Source organism: Brienomyrus brachyistius, chromosome 3, assembly GCF_023856365.1.
Source record: "Brienomyrus brachyistius isolate T26 chromosome 3, BBRACH_0.4, whole genome shotgun sequence".
Taxonomy (NCBI): domain Eukaryota; kingdom Metazoa; phylum Chordata; class Actinopteri; order Osteoglossiformes; family Mormyridae; genus Brienomyrus; species Brienomyrus brachyistius.
Genome location: NC_064535.1, coordinates 20,727,893 through 20,738,699, shown reverse-complemented (window position 1 = coordinate 20,738,699; position 10,807 = coordinate 20,727,893). Strand labels below are relative to the sequence as shown.

Here is a 10,807-nt window from a genome sequence, read left to right as displayed (position 1 = left end):
TATGTACCATTAATCAGGGAAAAAATGCAAAAGGAGTTTGGGAAAATGGACCAATTTCACATAAACGAGTGGTTCTCTACGAGCTACCTCAGAAAAGCAGTAGCAGTTAGTTTCCCCAGAGCTGATGGAAATCCATGGAAAGGATCAATATGGACCCAAATGCTAGACAAAGTAGGAGCTGTTTGTCTTACTGCCTGAAATTGTAGACTGGTTATACAATTAACAGATGGAACAATACCTGCATCCTGTGCAGAAATGGCCAAAGACTGTGTGATGCTGCTTAGAGGTGGATTGGCCTGGTCACCATCTCTCTGGGAAAACCCTGTCTTCAGTCGTAACACTTTATACAGCATTGTGTTATTACTTATGTATTAAGTCTTTAATTACATACTGATCTCATGTTAATTCATCATTAATTGTGACGTTTTATCAAGCAATTACTATATCTGTTAATTATGTAAACCATTGTGAACTACTGAAGGAACAACTGAAGGGACAATTAATGAACAACACAAATGAAATACTGATCTCATGTTTGTTCATCATTAATGAATCATGATGCAAATTTATCGTAAACAGTTACTATATTTGTTACTATATCGGTTAATTCTGTAATTCTTTCTGGGTTACTGAACAAACTCCTGAATGAATTACTAAGTAAATACTGACGGAACAAATAATGAATACTGTAAGTGAAATACTGATCTCAAGTTTATTCAACATCAATGCATCTTTTAGCTCAAACTATATTTGTTCGTGACTTGTACTTCAGTAGTAAGTGGGTTACTTCTAAGAATCTGTGCCCTGTCAAGTAAAGTGTAACCCCTTTATATTGCAGTGAAATCCTAACCTGAACATACTGTAACACACCCTGTGTCTGCAATGATCGCTGGTTGCATAGAAGATGCCTCAGTCTGACTTATATAATGCCTTCCAGGGACATCAATATAACATGATTAACTGGCACAGGAAGCTCGGAAGCCATCAATCATCAGCTACATACTAAGAAGGGCAAGATTAGTAGGTGGAAGGGTACCTGCCAGTCTTTTGGGGATTACCAAGAAGACCCAGACACTCAAACACCGATGCCCCAAGGCTTGTCATTGGGCTGGCATTTACCCCTACTACAGGGGGCGCTCTACCTCTTCACCAGCCAGACACTAAATTCTTTCATTGTGGAGCTGAGGTCAGCAGCCTTTAGAGAGGAAATGGGAGGACTTGAACCCACCGCAGCTCAATTGCTTACGGCTGGCCTTTTAAGTCTCCTGTTTGTTACGTTTTTGTGCTCTTTATGTCATATACGGACAGACGTTGGATAGCCAAAGCATGCAGTCAATGCAAAGCCCTTCTTCCCTGTATCTGCCAACTGCATTCCTCTGGTGTATCCTTGATATGGTGCTGTAATCCCGGTAAATACCAGACAAAGGGAAGCACCCCCCCCCCACCACACACACACACACATTTCCTTGGGAACCAACACAGACAGGGCAAAGATAGGCACAAGCATGAAGCATCGCTAAATACCTCCCGTCTTCTGACAAGTTAAAGCACTCTCCATTCTGGGGGCAGGGTGACCCGTGCCGCAGGAATCCAAATACCCAAACGGATGGACAAAGGGTGTATTTTTCACACGCTCAAGCCCGGCCGTGTCAAAGATCGTATGCGTCAATTACAGCAGCCAAACTGCCACTTTTCTAGCTGTTAATGATCAACTCAACAGATCAAAGGAGATTCAACTAAATGCACACATAGATGTTTGATGTATGCTCTCTGATCCGATATATTCTATATATATATATAAACATAAATATATTAGGGCTGCATGATATCACATCTTCTTCTGCCAGAATACGTGCATTTGGACCTAGCTATCATCTCCATTGGAAAAGTAGAGGGAGCCTCCAGAATTATTGAAATAACAGAGAAAAAAATATGATGGCCAGTTGGGCAGAATTCGGCCACCTATTCAGGGAAGACGGAGGTGAGAACATGGACTCTGCTCCTCTACAAAGGCCCTGCTTTACAACCTACCAATAAGGAACTTTACCGTAACCATACCTGTATAGTAAAAATGGCAATGAAACACCCGTTCCTCTTCCATCTATCAACTAAGCGACTAAAAAATATTAACTTATTGTGATCTCTCATTACCCCCCCCCCCCAGGGTCATGCTTTGCATGCGAATGTCTCCATAGACTTGTTTTTTAGGTTCTTTCACAGCCCCATGTTCCTTGGAAGTTGCTGAACCACTGATGGAGCACTGATAACATCCAGGTGTGTGTGTGTCTGTATGCATGTGTGTGTCTGTGTGTGTGTTCGCGGATGCGTGTGTGTCTGTGTGTGTGTGTATGCATGCGGATGCATGTGTGTGCGTGGATGTATGTATGCATGTGTGTGTGTGTGTCCGTGTGTGTGTGTATGCATGCGGATGCATGTGTGTGCGTGGGTGTACGTATGCATGCGTGTGTCTGTGGGTGTCAGCTTTTTCTTTCCAACTCAGTTTATGGTGCAGTGCTCAGCTGGGAACGCTTGACGTTTCTGATCCAGTTTAACTGCCGTCTCTCAGTCGTTAGGGAAGGGAAAATATTCAACACGAGACTTCCTCGTGAAGGACCTGCTGCACAATGGTAGCCTTTGAGCTGGCTAACTGGCGTCCTGGGGACCCGGTGTCCTCTCGCTGCCGCCCGCCAGATTTACGACTCATTTGGTTGAAACCGGGGTGAAGTGCAGAGCACTGGGAGTGCGGGACAGAGGAGAGTGAACAGAGGATCCCAGTCTGTCTGGGGCTTTCAGACACACACACACACACACACACACACATATGTTGGGTATACCTATCCTTATGGGGCCCGCTCATTCACTTCTATGGGAAAAATGCTAATGCTAACTATGACAACCTTAACCCCCACCCTGCTCTAAGCATAACCATAAGTAACCAAGCAAAATACAAGAGTTTTTGCATTTTTAGTTTTTTCATGGCAGTCACTGATTTTTATAAAATTAAGTTTTCCCTTATGGGGACCAGAAAGGGGGAAAAAACTGATATATATCACGTTATCGTGTCTCCATAAGGATAGGTATACTCACACACACACACACTCACACACACACACAAGGAGTAGAATCGAAGCACCAGCATTAAGGCCCACTGTAAATGTATGTTCTGTCAGCCTACACACTTCCAATTTCTGTTCGTGTGACAGAAAGCTGCATTTACATGCTGGTCATGATATGGTTGTTTCGGATCTTGTGCCCCTTTTCCCAGTCGGCTCCATCTATCTCCCGGACACGGCTAGCCGGCACTTGCGGAAGAGCCCTGTCACACCCCCACTGGTTCCAGGCTCCAATCAGTGCACCCCCAACAGACTCCAGGAAAATGTTAAAGTGTGACAATTCCTTGTGTGAGCCTTTTTACGTGGGGGGGGGGGATTTCTCCCATCTGCCTCTTTCATCTCAGGCTACCAATTTTCTCTGGAAGGATTAGGATGGACAGGACGTTCCTCAGAGGTGGCCTTGAGTTCTCAACCTGACTGTTTTCTGGTAGCACCCCAAACAGGTTCCAATCAGTCTTCACACCCCTAAGGGACTAAGGGACGCTTTTCAAGTAAGAATAAGGCATCAGTTTACCGGAATTTTATATGAAATGTGCTGTATAAATAAAGCCGCCCTGCCTCGCCTCTTCACTGGAATGTGAGTTCAGGTCACATCTGATGTCCCAGTAAGCAGCATTGCTGCAGCAGATGTTGCTAACGTTTATTCTCGATGTGTCATCACAATCACCCCAGAATATGATTTTATCTGCCTTTTACAGTTTTCCCCTTACCATAATAGCTGAATCAGAACTCATCTCCAAACCACCTGTCATGGAAGCTGTGTATCTGGGACTGTCTTTCAAACACTGTGCGCTCTCTGTTACGCGGAGTGTGCATTTATTTTGCTGTACTTTGATTTTGGCTTTTGCCTTCGCTTTTAGGAAAACCTCAGGGGTGGCACATGGTGCAGTGGTTAGCCCTGCACCTCTAGGATCAGGGTTCGAGTTTCTGTGCCAGCACTCCTGAATGAAGTTTGCATGATCTCCCCATGTCGCCGTGGGGTTTCCTCTGAACACTTTTTAAATTCATGGTCCAAAAATGCGCTGTGTACCTGTGTGAGTGAATGGTGTGTGAGTGTGCCCTGCGATGGGTTTGCACCCCACACTGGGTTGTCCCCTTCCTTTTGCCTGTAGCCATCAGGATGGGCTCAGCTCCCCCCCCCCCCCCCCCAACCCTGAATAGGATAAGCGGTTGCAGAAAATTTCTGCTTGTGGACTCCAGCACCAAGGCCTCAGACCTCCAGGGTTGTGAGTTTGATTCCCTCCCTGGCTGTTTCCTCAAGTAGTGCAAACGCATACTGGGTGAACTGGCATCTGTCACGCAGCCCATGCTGTGTAGTTGTGTATCGAACAGGAACAGGTTCTCCATGGCGCTGTACCAGCCTCTTGGTGCCCCTGGCCTGGATCCGGTCATACGGCGGGGGGGGGTGATTGTGACGAGTTGTGTGTGTGTGAGATTTGGTGGTTCAATGTTGTATTTTTGTACTTTATGTTAACCATATTGATCATGAAGTGCATCATCAGCCGGGGCTTGTATCAACTTGCAGATCAATCTAGACTTTGAGAAGCTCTGCTCTATAATATGTCAGATCTTATTTGTCCCGCTCTGCCATTATTAGCCAGTATAATTAGCTGCCCAAAACCTTACATGTACTCAAGCTGAAACTACCAGATGTTTCCCCACATTCTCTGAGGCAAGTTATGCTGTTTTAAGCATCTTAAAGAAAAAAGGCGTGACGTTTCAATTGGTATCATTTTCATAATCTGGCTTCCACTTCAGAACTAACTTGGTTATCCAGTTGTATTATCCAGCCTGTCCTACTCGTACTGCAGGTTCCTTTACCGTAACAGCGCCATGAAATACGTCTTTGCTGTCACCTTGTGGAATGAAATAAAATGGCAACTTCAATGGAGACGCAACATTTGTTCATAACAAACTGTGATTTAATTTTATATCTTCAGCTATAAAAACCAATGTCCCAAATCTTTGCGAATAAGTAGTTTTGCGTATTTCATGCAAAATATGATGGCGAGCTTTAGAGTGTGAAGATAAATTTCAGCTTGGTCAAATGATTTTTCTAATAAACACTTCAACATTAAGAATAATCATAAAATGCGCCAGAACGCTCAAAAATGCGCAATTTGTGCGTTTTCAGGCTAAAAGTTGTAACGCAGCGCTAACCATCTTTCCATGTTCTGTTTAGGCTTTGTTATGACTCCTTCCAGCCACCAGAGGGCAGTGCGTCCTAACGAGAATCTTGGATCTGCAAACACTCTAATACATTTTATTAATTTCCTGGGAAGCTGCGCAAACGGAAAGCGTGGCATCATTTTGAGGGGGATGCCGGATTGGAAATGCGCTTTCAGCAATAACACATTACACACATTAGGGGCTCGTTTGGTTTAGCTACCATGGACTCTGCTATGCACAGGGTGTCCGCGGGGTTTTAAAAAAATATTAAAAGGTAGTAAATCACATAAGCAAAAATTAAGGCCATTAAAAAGTATTAAAAGGTATTACACGCAAATTTACGAGGTATTAAAGATAAGATTTTTTTTAATACTACGAATTGTACGTTTGTGTTTTAAAGTTTATCTGCTAAATTTCTCGCAAATTATGTTAAATGTGGATTAAGTTCAGTCCTTCATGATCTCTGTGATGCCGACGTCATATTCGGTGGTCGAGCGACGCCTTAAACAGTTTGCGCGCAGAAGTACATGTTGGCTGCTTACACTCAGAAAAGCAGGGTGCGTTCGACTTGGGCTTAGGTCTGTCTGCGGCTGACGTGACGTGGATCGAGATCTACCGGCGGCTGCAGGGGTGGAGTATAAACACGAGGCTGAAGTTGGCTACTTATTCGCAGCTCCTTTTTCGGATTTTCCGGTCCACCTTAAATGCTTCGCAGCCCAATGCAATGACGCGATTGGGCCAGTAGGGGAACCGTTTTATTACGTTAAACCTCTCTGTGCCCCGCTAATATCAACTTCTCAGTACACTGAGTCAGGTACCCCACTATATAGAAAAGGTGACATTGTCCTGGCCCAGACTGATTTACTGCTTTAAAAGTCAGATTGAAACAAGGTATGTCATACTATAGTGCACAAATCACCTGGATGGGGGTTAACGCTCTCCGGTCGCATAGGCGATGCACAACTCATAAATCCGGAATGCGTGAACGAGAGCAGTTATCTGACTGGTGCAAATCGATAAACTCATGGAAGAAAAAGCCAAACAATTAAGGTACTTGCCATGAGTAGCCTAGTGGATAAAGATATAACCTTGTGACTGAAGAAGTTTAACAGATGCAAGATGTTTTCAAAATCACAGTCACTAAATTTATTCCGTTGTTCCCTATTTAAATTCTGTTGTACAGGCCAAGATTGTGTAATAATATAAATCTTTAAATCAGTTTGAAACTTGTTTAAAAACGATATTGATAGTCAGTTTTTTTAGTGGGGGGTGGGGGCACCCTAGAGCCCCTGAAAAGGTCGATCCATCCCTGGGTAAAATGACTTAACTCACGGACATATAAAACAATTTTTAGTTTTCAAAGAGTGGACTTCTTTCGCTGCCACATTTGAAGGATAATGGTCAATCCATCAATTTATGCAAAATAACACACAAAACGAGTCTCCAGTTTTATTATTAATATTGGAGGTGCAGTCAATGTAGCTGATGGAACCGTGTTTTGTTTCTATTGCCATGCAATAACACATTAAATCTAATTATTACATATTGCAGACCCATCCGATGTATTAGTTTATGCTTTACTTACAAATATGTCTATGTCCAGCAGATGGCAGTAGTTTCTCATGAAATTAATCGCACAAAACTAGCGTTCATCAAAACTTAAATGTTCACATGCACAAATGTCGCTTACAAGCAATTAACAATTTTAGATCCTTTTCAGGAATCAACGTATTCTTCCAGGATTTTGTACACTTTATTACCAAATGAAATGTAACATTCTCTTATGCAATCTAACTCTGTATGTCTTATTAACAGGCAAAAATAGTTTAAAAAACTATCCACACAGTTTTAGGAATTAGGCCAGTGACCTGGATTTTTTTTTGTGAATAAACTCAGCCAATCTCACGATAAGAAACAATGCATGATTGTTATTCATGAAGCCATCGCAAACAAATGAGCCCACACCCCCCACCCCAAACTCTGCACATTTTATATAAGTAATTAATAAAAAATAAAGGCCAGGCTGTCCCTTGGATGTTGCGCGGTCCTACATTTAGCGCAGAGGCCCTGAAGCTAATACGAAACACCTAGCAAGTTGGGGATCCAGATCTGTAAAACGATTACCGATAATTTTAAGACGGGACTTGCACAGAATGGTGGATTTCCCGACAGCACTGGTACTTACACGGCTGGGAGGAGTTGGAGAATCAGCCTTTACATAAGTCTGGTAAATGAGTTACCACTATCAAAAAGAAAAGGAGGTCGACTGAAGAACAAACAGCACAGAGTAAATGCCAGGATGAAAGACAGGTGACTGGTGACCATTATAATATGGCAATAGTACCCAGAATTCATTATGAGAAACAGGTCAGGTGATTTAAACCTCTTCATACAGCAGACATGAAGGCTATTGTCATGGCAGCTACTCTGTTATGTGGTGTTTGTTTTGTTTTTTTTGAGTAACTGTTCCTTTCTGACACCTGCTGCCGGAAGTCATGACGTCGGACAGCTTCTGCTGCAGTTTGATTAAGCCGCAAAGAGTTGCCTGTAAACAGCTTGTGATAGCGTGTCACTTCCTGTTCGGGAACCCAACTCCTACCCACCCCCCCCCCCTCGCCCCCCACCCAGCCAAGACTTTCCGGCATTAGAATAATTCTTAGAATAAAATCTACTAAGAAAAATGATTTTGAGTCTGCTGAACTTCTCTTATGTCTGAACGAAGGACATTTTAAAAGTTAAAACAAACTGGTAAGAATACTACTACTCTTCACGTGAAAACGCCAAGTGCCCTGATGACGCAGTGCACTGTGTCCGCTGTCAGCGGTAAAGAACAACAAAGCCATTTTTACAAAAGATCTTCTCAGAATGTTTGCTCATGTTACCTGAATTTCGAGATATGCAGGAAAATACCAGTCTGTTTCTGAGAAATATATGTTGATATGAATCTATTAATCAACAGAAAGCTTCCTGAGAATTAAACAGTTTTATTTAACATCACAAGACATACAAACTTCCTGTAAATGGCTTAATTGGATGGTATGCTATTCCTTTTAATTGCCTCTAAAATAAAACCAAACAGTTCACGTAGGATTAATGGAAACACCATCTTTTAAGATGTATTGGTTAAAAACAGACCTCTTAGTGGTCCTTTATATCACAGGATTGTCTCCTGCAAACAGACAGGAAATCTGCCTGCTGGTCAGGTGACGATTATATGAGAGACATCCCTCTGTGACAACCATTCCTCAAGAGCTCACCTCATTGTCCATTCTGCAGGCGGCTTGTCTGACAAGCTCTTTATTTACCCTTTTCTGTGAAGGTCACACCTGACTGGTGCGTCTGCTTGTTCTCCACGAAGATGCCAGTGAATAACAAAGGAAAGCTTGCAGATGGAAATAACTGGGTCACCAGAACCGATTAATGACACCCAGCTTTGGTTATCTTGGTAACTGTGCTGCGAAATTGGTTTTGTTGATGGAATTGCGATTAGACTTTTCTGTTAAGAAAAATGATGAGAAAGCCCCTTAAAGGAAGCTTTAGCTTAGATTACCTTAAATCCATCAAGTTGTCTGGCTAAGAAAGAAATCCTGCTTCGAGGGAAACCCCCCCTGGTCTGTGAAACGCTGATGGTTTCTCATCACGAGAGCAACAATCATCAAACATCACAAAACAGGGATGCCCAGTCACGGCATCGTAGGAGTCACTGGAACAGACCGGCACTGTCACTTTTCCCAGAAGAAGTGATTCAGAATAAACCGAGAAATAGACTTAATGTTTACCAACATGCAGAACCGTTTCTAGAACTGCATGGGTTTTGGTACGAATTTAGTCACTTATGAATCACCTCAAGCGCACTGTTTTTATCTCTTGGTTTAATAAGTTTTGGACGTAGTCGTTTTCCATAAAAGTAACTGCAATGTGTCTCGCGCTCATCATCTACGCCTGAATCACAGTCGGTACTTGTGACAGGAAATACCTGTAATGACTTACATCGCATAAGGAAAATACACAAAACACAGTATAGCCCTAATCTGAGATTTACAAAGCGGTAAAAGAAAAAACTTACATTAGTCACAATAAACGTATAACGGGCTAAGGAAATATAATTTCCCGACAAAAAACACTGTAGTAACGTTAGTTACTCCCATATACACACATAAATACAGATTACCAGCGTTAATACTCGAATACAAATAAACAATTCATCAAGTAATATTAGCATTAATATATAACACGCGTAGAGACAAATCATTGTCGACCACGTTATGAGTTTCATGTGTTGTATACAGTAAAACTATACAGTAAGCTACATGTTTTCATTTTAAAATGTATTTTAGTTGAAGTGAGTGGTGAAAGACCAACGACTGGTTTCTATAACTCCGTATTCAGGATTTTTCAGAATATGACAGATTTCTATAGTTATTTTCGGAATATAACACCAATGCGGAATTGTTACGCAACAACGTTACACTAAACGGTTCCTCGTAGCTGATCTGGTTCGCGGAAGGCGGCGGGATCCATGATAAATGTCAACGACGGACTAATGGATAAAATCGCGTGTCCCTGTGTTGTAAAATACTTACATAACCATACTCTCTCTGTCTTGACCGTCCCGGATGTTTAACAACATCCTACTTACTCTTGGATTCAGCAGAAGCAACAATGGGTGTCGGACCGCAAATATCATAAATCGTCGTTCACCCAGCGTATGTAAAGTCGTAAATAATGAAAAAGAGTGCAAACCTTGAAAGCGCAGGACCGTCCCACCCGGGCGTCCTAGTGCAGTTATACAATCCCGTTAAAACGCGTCTTTTCTGAGCAGCGTGCAGAACTGTTGTTTACAAAGTTTTGTGCCGCTGTGATCTGATTGGCCGCTGCGGCGCTGCGCGTCTCGTTGCTGCTGAACTTTTAAACCCTGTACTTCTAAAACGCAGCCACGAGGTGGCGCCCGTTTCCCACTTTCTAAACAAAAAAACGGTAAAACCCAATAAATAACAATAAAAGGGATCGAGCGGCACGCTTTCGAAGCGTATCTTTCGTCACAACTGAGTCAGGGCTGTGTCCTACTGAACTACTTGGATTCATTTTTCTTTTTTTGTCGTTTCTAGTTTGCATGCTGATCTTTCTCCCAAATTCACACACCTGAGATGCACGCAATGGCGCGAGTTACATTACGGTGTTTGTTTTATTCATTTATTCGTCTATTTATTCATTTATTTAGAAGAAAATAATTACACTGTAGATAGATTATTTCCGGGAACACTGGAATAAAGTAATGACCATCATTATAATGCCATATTTAGCCTAATTAGATTCTTGATCTTTTGATCCTAGCCTGCAGAGGATCAATTTCTTGAACCAGCCATATCTATAATTGTACAAATGTAGTTAAGTGGCTTCTGCCTCCAGAAGGACGGGACGTAGGACACGCTGCGCGCGCTGAATGAGACCTGCTCTGGATGCCACCCATTGAAAACCTACCAGGAAATCGTCTCACCGCGATTGATATCAAATGGAAAAATAAT

At 42.5% G+C, this 10,807-nt stretch overlaps 1 long non-coding RNA gene across 1 annotated transcript in view; it reads right to left on the bottom strand.

Moving 5' to 3' along the window:
* LOC125738948 (uncharacterized) overlaps positions 1-10,154 on the bottom strand; it is a 53,147-nt gene extending 42,993 nt beyond the window's left edge. Inside the window, exon 1 of the long non-coding RNA XR_007396941.1 lies at positions 10,026-10,154. This is a non-coding gene — a long non-coding RNA (uncharacterized LOC125738948). The remainder of the gene's footprint in view (positions 1-10,025) is intronic.
* Positions 10,155-10,807: the final 653 nt, after the last annotated feature.